The 13,855-nt window shown below is 55.9% G+C and overlaps 1 protein-coding gene across 2 annotated transcripts in view; it reads left to right on the plus strand.

Moving 5' to 3' along the window:
- Window positions 1–12,165: 12,165 nt before the first annotated feature.
- The window catches only part of MFSD6 (major facilitator superfamily domain containing 6), a 47,079-nt gene continuing 45,389 nt past the window's right edge, over window positions 12,166–13,855 (plus strand). Inside the window, exon 1 of one of the 2 annotated variants that reach the window (XM_080668971.1) lies at window positions 12,166–12,379. The gene's annotated coding sequence lies outside the window, so the exon portion shown is untranslated. The remainder of the gene's footprint in view (window positions 12,380–13,855) is intronic. The other variant, XM_080668972.1, reaches the window with a different exon arrangement.

The following is a 13,855-nucleotide window of genomic DNA, read 5'->3' on the forward strand; positions in this document are numbered from 1 at the left end:
GTGAGTGTGCAAACAGAATTTATTCTTGTGTTATTTATTAACTATTGTGTTTTTTTTTAATATATTTTATTGATTTTTTACAGAGAGGAAGGGAGAGGGATAGAGAGTTAGAAACATTGATGAGAGAGAAACATCAATTCAGCTGCCTCTTGCACACCTCCTAGTGGGGATGTGCCCGCAACCAAAGTACATGCCCTTGACTGGAGTCGAACCTGGGACCCTTGAGTCCGCAAGCCGACGCTCTATCCACTGAGCCAAACTGGTCAGGGCTAACTAGTGTTTTATTTATTTGAATTATAACTGTAAATCTACTTTCCCCCACCCTGTGTGTTCTCACCATTTAGTGTTTAATTTTACAGGTTGATTTTTAAGTCACTGAGTTCATTCCTCACAAAACACACTGTGAAGGAGCAGAAACGAGTCTTGCTCCTGCATACGCACCAGAATGGAGAACGAGGAGGACACGGTTCAGGAAGAAGCCGTGGTGCCTGGCCGGGTAGCTCAGTTGGTTAGATCGTCCTCCCGATACACCAAGGTTGCGGGTCCGATCTCAGGTCAGGGCACAGACAGGCATCAACCCATGGATGCTTCAACAAGTGGAACCACAAACTGATGTTTCTCTGTCTCCCTCTCTCTCTCTCGTCAGTAACAATTTAAGAAAAAGCTCTTGCTGTCCATATGAACACTTCAGAATATGTAAAATACCAATAAAATGCAGTGAGAACAGTCATCTTCAGTGTGATATAAACAGGCAGTTTGCTAATTTACTGGGATGTGGGAGGAGGATGGGGAAGCTGGATAGAACAGAGACTCAGATAGAGTCTGTGAACATCACACACACACTGCCAGCCTCTGCAGGAAAGCCAAGCCCTCCTTCAGGTGCAGCTGCGGAGAGGCCTGCGTTGATTCTCTTGCACGACCCACGCCGGTGTGAGTGTGAGCTCTCATTTTCATTTCTTTAGAGGAGGAACTTAAAAACATTTGCAAAGTAAACTGAGAGCATAATTCTGGATTTAAACATTTCCCCCTCTGTTTTTGCAATTGCCTTATACTCCAGTAATTGTTTAATCATTATATACACATATATACATACATACATACACACACACACATATATATACACACACACACACACATACACACACATACATACTGAGTGGCCAGATTATTATGACCACCCCATCAGTACTTCGTTGGGCCACCTTTTGCCTTCAATACTGCAGCGATTCTTCTTTTTTTTTTTTTTTTAAATATATTTTATTGATATTTTACAGAGAGGAAGGGAGAGAGGGATAGAGAGCTAGAAACATCAATGAGAGAGAAACATCGATCAGCTGCCTCCTGCACACCTCCCACTGGGGATTTGCCCGCAACCAAGGTACATGCCCTTGACCGGAATCGAACCCGGGACCCTTCAGTCCGCAGGCCGACGCTCTATCCACTGAGCCAAACCGGTTTCGGCTGCAGCGATTCTTCTTGGCATTGACTCCACGAGATGTTGAAAGGTGATGCGAGGAATCTGACACCATGCCTGATGAACAGCACTGTCCAGTTCTGGGAGATTGGATGGTGGTGGAACCAGATGCCTGCTGGCTCTTTTAACTTCGTCCCACACATGCTCCATTGGATTGAGATCTGGTGATTGTGGGGCCTCCTAAGCAAGGTAAAGTCTCCCTCATGGTCTTGAAACCACTCCTGCACAATACGAGCACCATGGCATGGCGCATTGTCTTGTTGGAAGAAGCCATCTCCATGGGGATACGCCATCAACATGATAGGATGAACTTGATCAGCAACGATACTTAGGTATGTTGTGCTATTCAGACGTTGTTCCACATGAATTAAAGGGCCCATATCATGCCAGGAAAACATGCCCCAAACCGTAACACTGCCCCCACCAGCTTGAAGGGTTGTATTCATGCATGTGGGGTGCATGCTTTCAGGCTGTTTCCGCCAAATTCTCACTCTGCCATCTGTATGATGCAACTGGAAACGTGATTCATCAGACCACATGACTTTTTTCCAGTGCTCGACTGTCCAATCCTTGTGTTCCTGTGTGAATTGGAGACGTTTTATCTTGGTGACTGCAGACAGCAAAGGTGTTCGAACAGGCCTTCGGCTTCCATATCCCATATGATGCAGTGGACGGCTAATTTGCCTACAAACGTCAGGTGGTCCTAATTGATCACTCATTGTGTGTGTGTGTGTGTGTACTTCAGAGAGGAAGGGAGAGGGAGAGAGAGAAATTTCAATGAGAGAATCATGGATCAGCTGCCTTCTGCACCACCACCCCCCTCCCCCCCGCCACTGGGGATCGAGCCCACAACCCGGGCATGTGCCCTGACAGGGAATTGAACCGTGACCTACTGGTTCATAGATAGACACTCAACCACTGAGCAGCATTGGCTGGCTAATTTTATATTTAAATTTTTTAATTTTTTACAAGCGTTATTAGAGGCAAACTGATGACATATGCCGGGTAGCAAGAAAGCTGGCAAATGCTCTCCTGTAAACTTCCAAAGGTCTCCACCAGGTGTGTCTAGCAAATTTGCATGGTCACCAAGGAGACCTTAAAGGCACATGCTGGCCCAGTTCTTGTCTTGGCCAACTTCTTGCAATGGGTCACTTTTAAATGACACCATCCTATTTTAAACACACCATTTCCCTTAACTCTTTTATTGTGTTTTAAATTTTCTTTTCATTACATGCTTTTTACTGGAAAATATGGGAAAGTAAAAAGGAGGAAAACCCAACATCCAAACACTACTGCTGTTGATATTTAGACAATGTCCCTAAAATTGTTTTCCTTCTAAGCATAATAGAATGAAAATTTGAGCCACCGAGTGGGAGAAGATACTTATAATCTGGCAAAGGGCCTGTATCCAGAAGATATAAAAGACTTCTTCAAATCAACAAGAAAAAGACAGGAAGCCCAACTTAAAAATGACCAAAGAGCCGAAACCGGTTTGGCTCAGTGGATAGAGCGTCAGCCTGCAGACTGAAAGGTCCCAGGTTCGATTCCGGTCAAGGGCATGTACCTTGGTTGTGGGCACATCCCCGGTGGGAGGTGTGCAGGAGGCAGCTGATCGATGTTTCTCTCTCATCGATGTTTCTAGCTCTCTATCCCTCTCCCTTCCTCTCTGTGAAATATCAATAAAATATATTTTTAAAAAAATGACCAAAGACTCTTTACAAACGAGAGTGTTTAAATGAAAAGGTGGTCAGCATCACTAGCCATCAGGAAAATGCGTTAAAACTACATAAGGGTACCACTGCCCCCCCTCGCCCGCCCCCAATAGCTAAGATGTAATCAATATCATTTTTGTGAGAATTTGGAGCAACGAAAAGTCTCTTCCAACGCTGGTGGGAGCATAAGTTTACATAATTTAGGAAATATTTGGCAATATTTCATAAAGCTGAATATGCTGATTCTATGACCCTTTGCTAGGTACATACCCTACAGAGATGCATGTACGTGTCCATCAAAAGACATGCACAAAGGTGTCCACAGCAACACTGTTCATGATGGACAACACCTAAACACGAAGCGAGCGCTCAGTGCAGTGGGACGCGCAGACATGTCACGGTCCACTGAAACGGAATGAGACCACACGGATGCACTTCCCATGCATGATGGTGAATGAAAGAAGCAGCACACCACCCATCCCGTGTGCTTCCGTGTACACGATGCTCAAAACCAAGCCGAACTAATGGAATGTGCCATCGAGGTCCCCTTCAGAAATGTGCTTCTTAGGAAGTGTCCCCCAGGGGTCCTCACACTACGGCCCACGGGCCACATGCGGCCCGCCGAGGACATGGATCCGGCCCGCTGGGGGCCACTGCCTGTCCTGCTTAGCAGTCGACGTGTCCCGGGCCCGCAGTGCGCATAGGAATTTGTTCATAGTTTTTTTTAAACTGTAGTCCGGCCCTCCCACGGTCTGAGGGACAGTGACCTGGCCCCTGTTTAAAGAGTTTGAGGACCCCTGGCTTAAAGAGAGCTGCCTGGCCAAGATGACCCCCCTAATCCTGGGCTGGGTGTTAGCACCCTTGCCCCAACGTGGGGTGGCTCTGAAGGGCCATCCCAGCGTCAGCGCTCACTATAGAGACGGGGAGACTGCAGTTCAGCCCAGCTCCAGCCTCTGCCGGAACCAGTCATGGTTCTTTACTCCGTCTTCCCCCTTCCCTCCCCCTCCCCCTTCTCTCCTCTCCCCCGTGGATGGGTCCCAGCTGCACGGTAACCTCGGGGTCGGCTTCTGTAGGAACCTCTGTTGTGGAGCGAGTGCGAGTGAACGACCACTGGAGTCCAGACCAAATTAAAATTTAGGGAGCCTTTATTAGCCAGCCAGCCGGCCGGCGACTACTCTGCCTTTCTCCACGCAGGGAGTCCCAGAGAGCAGCCCCGACCCTTTGTGCAGGACCACTTTTAAGCACATGAACCACATCCTGTTTTTGCAGAACAAGTAACCCAAGACAAAACAGTTTTTCCTAAGCAACGTCAGGATCATGCCATTGACGACCACGTTATTCACAGGGTCATCCTGTTCTTCAGAAAGCTGACCGTGTTCTATGAAAGAAGGCCTACGTGCTGGGAAGGGGCCGTGAGACCGTATCTCAAGGCCTGGCCTGGTGTCAGCACGGACAACTCCATCTGGGGCATGGTCCACGGCCTCTCTGGAATGGGAGTAGTAGGCATGCTCAGAAATTCCCACTCTCTAACACCTCCTCTTCCAAGTGAGAGTGGTCATTGCTTTGGGGGAGGTAGTGGAAAAGGGCAGAAGAGGACTTTCGGGGTGCCAGTAATGCTCGATACCTGGATGGCAGACACACAAGTGTGTCTACTTTGTAGTAATTCATTTTGTTTACTTACTATTGGCATGTTCTGTTTTAATGAAAACATGCACAATAGGCCCTGGCTGGTGTGGCTCAGTTGGTCGAACATGGTCCTGAACATGAGTCCCAGGCAGGGCACGTGTCCGGGTTGCGGGCTCGATCCCCAGCAGGGGGTGTGCAGGACGCAGCCAGTAGATGATTCTCTCTCACACTGATGTTTCTCTCTCCCCCTCGCCCTTCCTCTCTGAAATCAATAAAAACATATTTTTAAAAGAAAGACCACTATTTGTTTAAAAAAAAAACCAAACAAAAAACTAAACTGAAAGTCCTTCTACCAACTGCCTGAATAGTGTCCTGTGGAAGTGTCAAGGTCATGAAGACAGGGAAAGGCTGAAGAGCTATCAGAGGTGGGCGGGAGCTCAGGAGACATACGTGTCCCAGGAGGCCTGGATTAGGTCCCGGAATAGGAAGACGTGGGCGGAAGACGGGCGAGATCAAAGTCAGGTCTGTGTGCGGGTTCAGGGAGGGTGCTGACGGCGATGCCAACTTCTTCCTTTTGATCATTGTACTATGGCTGCGTAGGACGTTAACATCAGAGGAAGCTGGCGGGGGGGAGCTCTCTGTTCTATCTTTGTAACTCCTCTGCAAGTACGAAATTATTTCAAAATAAAAGATGGGGAAAAAAGAAGACTGACAATACCAGGTAAGGGCAAGGAGATGAAACAAGAGAACCGACAGGAGCGGTATAAGTTCTTGCAACCGCTTTGGAAAACTGTTTGGTATTAACTAATAAAGGTGAACGCGTATATAGGCTGTGATTCAGCGACGGCACTCACTCCTAGGTGTACACGACAGAAACTCACATATGTGTGTGCCAAAGAATGTAAATAATCCAGATGTCCATCAGCAGGAGAACTTAAAAAAGTATGGATTGGAAATGAAATAACTACAACAGCAATGCAACTTTTAGCAAAAGAAATCAAACACAATATATTGTTTGATTCCAATGAATTAAAGTTCAAACACAGGCAAAACTATTCTGAGGGGTTAGAACTCAGAATGAAACTTACCTTTGGGTAGAGAGGAGGGGCCGTCATTTGTCAGGGTCACAAAGGGACTTTTTGGGGTGCTCTAATGCTCAATGTTTTTGGTATTGGAGGTTAATACACAAAGTTTTAAAATAGTTATTGTAACTCATTGATTTTATCCTTATGACATAGCTTTCTGCATGTATTTATACTCTAACAAACATTTTATAAATAAAAAGACAAGTATATTTTAAAAATCATGTAACTGAGTTCCATTCCAAATGCACTGGTTTGTAGTGGATACATGTGCAGAGAGGGAAGCCTTTATGGCGGCTGTTGCATGGGGCCTTAGGGGAGCGTGCGGAGCGATGGGCCAGGTGAAACGTGTTAGAGAGATACCCAGGAGGTACCATTGGCAAGACTTCAGGGTTTCATGGAAGGTGGTCAACGATGAGAAACTGTATGCATCAGGCCACAAGGATCGAATGGAGTTCTCTTAGGAGGAGAGGAGCATAGTGAAACGTGATGTTTTTTAAAAGTTGATTTGTATTCCACTGATAGCATATGCTGCCTTCTACATGATCAACCGTGTTAGAGCATGTGTTCGCTGGTAAATTACCAGCCTCTTGATGGAAGGGTCCTGATTTCATACTCTTTTTTTTAATCCTCACCCGAAGGTATTTTTCCATTGATTTTTAGAGAGAGAGGGAGAGACAGAGAGAAACATCCATGTGAGAGAAACACATCGATGGGTTGCCTCCTGCACGCGCCCCGACCAGGGCCCAGGCTGGGAGGGAGCCTGTGACCAAGGTACGTGCCCTTGAGCAGACTCGAACCCGGGACCCTTCAGTCCGCAGGCCGACGCTCTGTCCATTGAGCCACACCGGCCAGGGCTGATGTTATACTCTTTCTACCTCTACTCCCCAGGCTCTGAGACAGTCTTCTCCCGGGTTTCCTCCCACTTCTGTGGCTGGTCCTTCTTCGCTCCTGCTCCTGCTCCTGCTCCTGCTCCTGCTCCTGCTCCTGCTCCTGCTCCTAGACCAGCTGGCAAACGCTGCCTTGTTCAGAGTCCCCTCAGCCTTGTCTCTCTAGACCAGCGCTGCTGGGCCGCATAAGGCCCAAGAACCCATTTGGCCTGGCCCTGCCGAGGCACCAGGGGAGTTACCTGAATGTTTCACCGCACACAGCAGGCTCGTTTCTGAGTGGACACTTCTGTGCGGCCCGAGAAGGATGTGATAAAGAGCCACGCGGGCCATGGCGGGGAACGGCCCCCACGCTGTCCAGGTGATCATTCCCTCCTGGTTGTAAACAGCCTCAGTGGCCATGGCTGCCAGCCCCGCCCTCTCTTCTGAGCTGGCCTCTGTAAGCGCCCCTCTCAGCCTCCCCGCAAGTGTCAAGGCCCCGCAGACACTGCGCCAAACGCGGCTCTTCCTTCCCCTCCAGGGCTCCTCCCACAGTCCTCTCCCTCTCCGCAAAGGCTACCAAGGTCCACCCCACCCGCCGGGGAGCCAGGACCTTGTGAGTCATTCTCCCCACCTCCTTCCTAGCCTCGGACCCGGGGTACCACTCGGGGTGCTGACACGCTCCCCACAGCGCTCTCCATCCCGCGTCCTCTGTCCCCACTGCTCCGCAGTCCCAGCCCGAGCCTCCTCTCTCCTTCCTACACGGACCCACACTCACTCCCACCCCACTCCCACCCCACTCCCACTCGCGCCCTCGCCACGCGTTCTCCACGCAGCAGCCTTAAAGGCACACCAGCCCTCCTGCACACCCTCCCACGGGCTGCGTGGAAGCGAGCTCCCACTCCGTGCTGCCCGCGGAGCACAGGTATCTGTCTGGCTGCTCCCGCCTCTGCCTCGTCTCCAACCTCATCCCTCGACCTCCCCCTCGCCCGTCATCGCTGCTGCCACGGGCTGCTCTTCGGTGGGAAGGCCTCCCGGCGCCTTCCCTGGCCTCTGCTCGGCCTCAGGGCCCCCTGCTCCTTCCTAGAGGCCTCCCCGCCTCCGATGGGAACCGGTCCCCTCGTCTCCTGCTCGGAGCACCGAGTTCTCCCCTGTGCACGGCGGCTAACTGGCTCCCCCGCTCCATCCTCCTGCTTCTGTGGGATAGGACTCAGCTGGCACACAGCCGCGGCTGACGACATGTGCAGCTCCGCATCCATGTAGGGACGTGGCTGTTTCCGTCAGAAGGGCACGCGTGGGCAGCGTAGGCAAGGCTAGGGTTTCCCTTCGGGCTAGGCCAGCTGCCCAGGAGGCAGGGCCGCGGCGGGGCCAGCTGGGAGTGCGTGCGGTTCCATCCCTGACGGATCCTAGGAACCTGGTGGTCCCGTCTCGTTTACACACATCAGGTCCCTCCTGTGTAACGTAGGATAACAGTATGTGTCTGTGTGTGAGTTCTTAAAAGGGTTTCGTGAATAACGGTACGGAAAGTGTGTGAACGGCGCCTGGCACAGCCAAGTCCCATGCACGTGTGAGCTGCTGTTCTTGCCCACAGTAATGTGTTTGCTTTGTTATTTAACAACTAGTGGCCCGGTGCACGAAATCCGTGCACATTAAAAGGGGATTCATTAGAGGAAATATTTTAATATTGCTGTTTGCCCTTTCTCTATAATAGAAGTGTCAGAGATGAAAGAAAATTAGTAAAATGTATATAAAAACCTTCCTCCTGTCAGAGTCTGGGGCACACCACAGGACCCAGAGTTAAGTCCCTGCCCACCCACATGCACCTCAAAATCGCGTGACACCCAGACCCAGCTGGCCCCCCCACATTGGGCTAGATCCAGACCCAGCCAGTCCCACCCTTGTCAAGCCCTGCCGGGCAGGGGGTGTAGCCTCAGGTCCCCTGGCTCGGCGCCAGGACTGGGGGTGTGGCCTGAGGTCTCCCAGCCCAGAACGGGGTGGGAGGCGTGCCTTGAGGTCCTCTGTCAAGCCCCGCCAGCTGGGGGACATGGCCTGAGATCCCCTGTCAAGCCCCGCTGGGTGGGGGGCATGGCCTGAGGTTTCCCGTCAAGCCCCACCAGGCAGGGGGACGCAGCCTCAGGCCCCCGGCCCAGCACCGGGACAGAAAGTGCACCTTGTCAAGCCTTGCCAGGCGGGGGGCATGGCCTCAGGTCCCCTGGCCTGGCACTGGGGCGGGGTGCACAGCCTGAGGTCCCCTGTCAAGCCCTGCCAGGTGGGGGACTTGGCCTGAGGTCCCCTGTCAAGCCCCACGGGGGCGGGGGAGGGCGTGGCCTCAGTTCCCTGCTGATTGCTCGTTAAGGCTCCTTATGGGAACTTGGCCTCAGCTGTGGGAGCAGCCATCTTTGTGACGGAGTGATGGTCAATTAGCATATCCCCTCTTTATTAGATTATTAGATAGGATAGTCATTTCACATGGAGACTTCCCGTTCTCCCTCCCTCTCTCTAAGCGTGTCCTTGGGTGAGGATTAAAAAAATAAAAAATAATCAATTCTGCCAAAGCAGATAAGAAACACCAACATTAGGGGGAGAAATGAAGTTAAAGAAGCAAGTAGTTTGGGAGCTAAAGGAAGGCTGGCAGGTCCAAGCGGGCACCCTAGTCTCGGCCCAGTAAGGGTGCAGGAAGCGCAGCCGGCACACAGCACTCCGAAGCTTCGGGCCCCGCCCTGGCCATACACCTCCACGCTGTCCTCGGCTCAGAAGTGCAGACGGAGGCCCAGTGCTCGAGGCGACCTGGGGACCCAGAGCTGTGGGCAAGCCTGCGCCCCGTCTCCCAGCACCGAAGCTTCTCCCAGCACCGAAGCTCGCGGGGACTGTGGCACCAGGCACCCTCATCTGCCAAGCCTCAACCCTGGTCCTTGCAGCCACACCATCAGCACAGGGAAGGGGATGCAGGAGAGAGAGAGAGAGAGAGAGAGAGAGAGAGAGAAAGAGAGAGAGAGAGAGAGAGAGAGGAAGAAGGGAGAGCAACGCACAGGTTCTCTGCATTTTTCATGAACTACGCCACCTGGGGACCTGGCTGTCCTAAGTGTGTGACTCTCCCCACCCCCACCCCCCCCACCCCTCGTCGGCCTCTTCATCTAAATGGATTCAGTCAGCCCAGTGGTTTCAACATCTTCGTTTTGCCCGTGAGCCTTTCTGGGCCATGACCTCTGGGACCTCGGGCAGGCTGGCAGCGTGGAAGCTCATTTCCACACCACACCCACCAGTGACCTCACGGTGGGCGGGGAGACCGGGGGCGTGGCAGGTCGCTGTGTCTGTCTGTCTGTCTGTGTCTTCTCTTAGTGTCACTGGGAGGAGAGCCGCTGCCTGCCGGGACCACGCGTGCCCTAACCAGGTCTCAGCACACGGCGTGGCGTGGCCTTGAGGCTCTCCTGTCCTACTGGAGACCATCGCCAGCTCCCGTGGGCAGGTCCGGTTCCCTCTGCAGCTGAAAGTCAAGAACTGCTGTTGGGTCCCCCCCCCCCCCCAAATAAAAACACACCTCCCCCCCACCCTTCCAGCTTCCTGCCCCCGCCCTCCAGCTGCAGGGCAGAGGAACGGGGTCAGACCTGCAGCGCTGTCTTCCCTCCCTCTGCCTTTCTGTTTGAACAAGCGCCTGGTGGCGGCCTGGAGGCCGAGGGGGATGGCAATGCTGTATGACAGCTGCCGCCGGGTCTGTTCTGGTTCACATCGTGCAGCCGGAAGCGCTGGAGGCCACAGCAGCCCCCAACCGCCCTTCTCCGAGCCCCACAACCACCGCCTCCGGGTGGACCCGGAGCCGCCGGCCCCTTTCCTGGCTTCCTGGGGTGGCCCTGGCTCCGGGGAGAGCCCTGCCCCCTTGTCCTGTGTTCTCCTCTCTGAAGACAGGCCTCGGGTCTCCGCTGCGCACGGTGTGCCTTCGTGGTGCAGAGCGCACACGCTGGGGACAGGAGGGAACCTGCCCCGTGCTGGGCCATGGTTGGGACATTCACAGAGGCCAGCCCGCCGATCCTGATCCTGATCGGGGACAGGGCTGCTACTGCCCCTCTGAGGGGAGGTCACAGGACGGCGCTTCACACCAGACGCTTCCTGTGTCCGCTGCCCATTGCTGCTGTTCCTGCGGCCGGACCCAGCATGCCCGGAGCCCACCACACACGGAGCCCACCCCCCCCACACACAGCCCACCCCTCTCTCCCTCCCCCTCTCTCTCTCACACCCCCCCCCACACACAGCCCATCTCTCCCTCCCTCCCACTCTCTCTCACACCCACACACACAGCCCATCTCTCTCTCTCACACACACCCACACACACAGTCCATCTCTCTGTCTGTCTCTCTCTCTCACACCCCCCCCCACACACAGCCCATCTCTCCCTCCCACTCTCTCTCTCTCTCACACACACACACAGTCCATCTCTCCCTCTCTCTCTCTCACACCCCCCCCACACACAGCCCATCTCTCTCTCTCTCTCTCTCACACCCCCCCCACACACAGCCCATCTCTCCCTCTCTCTCTCTCACACCCCCCCCACACACAGCCCATCTCTCCCTCCCACTCTCTCTCTCACACACACCCACACACACACACAGCCCATCTCTCTCTCCCCCCCCTCTTTCTCTCTCTCTCTCACACACACACAGCTTCTCTGTGTGTGTATTTCTCACACACACAGCCCATATCTCTCTCCCTCCCTCTCTCTCTCTCTCTCTCTCTCTCTCTCACACACACACACACACACACACACACACACACACACACACACACACACACACACACGCCTGCTGAAGGGAGGCCACCTTCCCACCCTCACTTCGTGTCTAACCAGAAACACAGCTGAATTGTGTTCTTGGCGCAGCACCCAGGGCGGCCTCCCCGGCCAGGCGCCAGGCCCATGCGCTCGGCAGCGCCCTCCCCGCTGGAAAGGGGGCCCGGGCCTGGAGCACTCCTCCCGGGAGCCGCTGTCCCTCCCGCCCCGCCCCGCCCCGCCCGATGCCCGGTCCGGGGCCAGCCCAGGCCGCTGCGAGGCCGGGACAGAGCCCGGGGCAGCGCGTCCGTGGAGTGAGCAGGCGCCCGCCGGGAACGTGCTGTCATCGCGGCTGCACCTCCCAGCCCCCGCCCCGGAGCCCCCCGCCTCCTTCCCGGGGTGGGACCGCGCCTCCTTCCCCGGGAGCCCCCCGCCTCCTTCCCGGGGTGGTGCTGCGCCTCAGGCCGGCCTCCCCTCTCCGGACGCATACCCCGCAGCTGGTCCCGCGTCCCCCGGCGCCAGGGGGCGGAGGCGGGAGGCGCGGCGCCGACGCACCCGCCGCAGGAGGCGGAGCGCGCACCTGGCGGGGCCGGGCTGGGCCTGAAGCGGGTGCGGCGGCGGCGGCGGGAGGAGGAGGCCGGGGAGCAGGAGGAAAGGCGTCGGTGCCAGCGCTGGGCTCGCCGCGCCCGCCCCGCATCCCTCGCCGCGCCCCGCCCGCTGCCGCGCCCGCGGAGCCCGCGACCCGCAGGACATGGTGCGCGACGCCCCGACGGTCGCCGCCCGGGGGCCCCTCGCCGCCCCGCGCCGGGGGGAGACGGCGCCCCGCGTCCCCCGCAGCTGAGCGCCGCCGCCCGCAGCAGGTGAGTCCGGGCCCCGCGCGGGAGGGACGCGCTCGGCGGGGGCGCAGGGCAGCCGCACCCAGGCCTCCCCGCGGGGACCAGCCGGGCGGCACCCAGGCCCCCCCCCCCGCGGCGCGCACCTGCTGTCGGGGGAGGGGATCGAGGAGGCCCAGCGCGGAGCGTGCGGGGTCTCCTCTCCAGCCCGCGGCCCGCCGCTCCCTCCCTGCCCGCGCCTTGGTGTGGTTGTCACCCTCACGGGGGGCTGGGGGGCTCCAGCCCGCACCCCCGGCGCGCTGGGCGCGGGCGGCACTTCCGCAAACGTAACTGGAGCCGGGAAAACAAAGGCGCAGCGCGCGGGGGCCTGGTGGGGCGGCCGAGGGCGGCGGGTGGAGAGGGCTGGGCCCCGGGATCCAGGCCCTCGTCCCCGGGATCCAGGCCCTACTCGGGTAAACATCCCGGGAGAGGGGGAGGCAGAGTCCCGGGCAGCCCCGGCGACCAGGACGGGCCACTTGTGTGTCCAGAGGAGGAAATTGACAGCTCCTGCTTCCCGGGTGAATAACTACAGAATAATCCTGATAATAATAATAATAATAATAATAATAATAGTAATAATAATAATAATAATAATAATAATGATAATAACAACACCACCACCACCTCTCCCCCTCCCGATGCCATCCCGGCAGGCAGCAGTGCCCACCTGTGCCTCCCAGCTGGCCTGCCGTCCCCAGAGCCTGAGAGGGTGGTGGGGTCACTGTCCCCACCGGCCCCTGAACCCTAAGTAGGCTGGTGGGGCCCCAGCGCAGCTTCCCCGCAGTTACCGTCCCCTCGCGGGCACAGGTGCATGACCGCCGAGGGCCGGCACACGGTGCACTTGGCCTCTCCCACACACTGGCAGCCACAGCGTTTCCTTCACCCACAGTGTTTAATAAACACGTCACAGAGCTGCTGGGACAGATGCGCCTCGCCTGTCTGCGGGCGGGCGGGCGGGCGGCGGGAGCCCAGGGTTAAAGAGCCCAGGTGGGTCCCGGCTGGTAAACAGTTGTCTGCCCAGGGCCCCCGCCTGGCCCTGTGCCTGTGCCTCAGTGTCCCCCTCAGGGTTCTAGAAGTTTAGGGTACTGTGGAAATCTGACCCAGTCTGACCTCAGTCCTCAGGATGGGTGAATGTCAAGGGGGGTGACCATGCGATTGACCGTCAACATGTGATGAGAGCAGCCCTGCATTTGGTAGATCCTGTCTGTGGGGCATCCCCTCCCGGACAGGGCACCTGGCCAGCTAGGGGGGCATCACTCAGGGCGGCTGGCCAGTTAGGGGGGCATCACTCAGGGCGGCTGGCCAGGGAAAGGGGGGACAGGAGGCCTCCTCATGGGGGAGGTCAGCTGTGACGCTGTGGCTGCCGGTCCTCAGCAGACACGGAGATATTTTCAGTTATTCGGGCATCGGACGGTCTGTGTGCATCACAAGCTGTAAGATGCGGGCTGCATGGCCAGCAGGAGG

This window comes from Plecotus auritus, assembly GCF_963455305.1.
Source record: "Plecotus auritus genome assembly, chromosome: 5".
Taxonomy (NCBI): Eukaryota; Metazoa; Chordata; class Mammalia; order Chiroptera; family Vespertilionidae; genus Plecotus; species Plecotus auritus.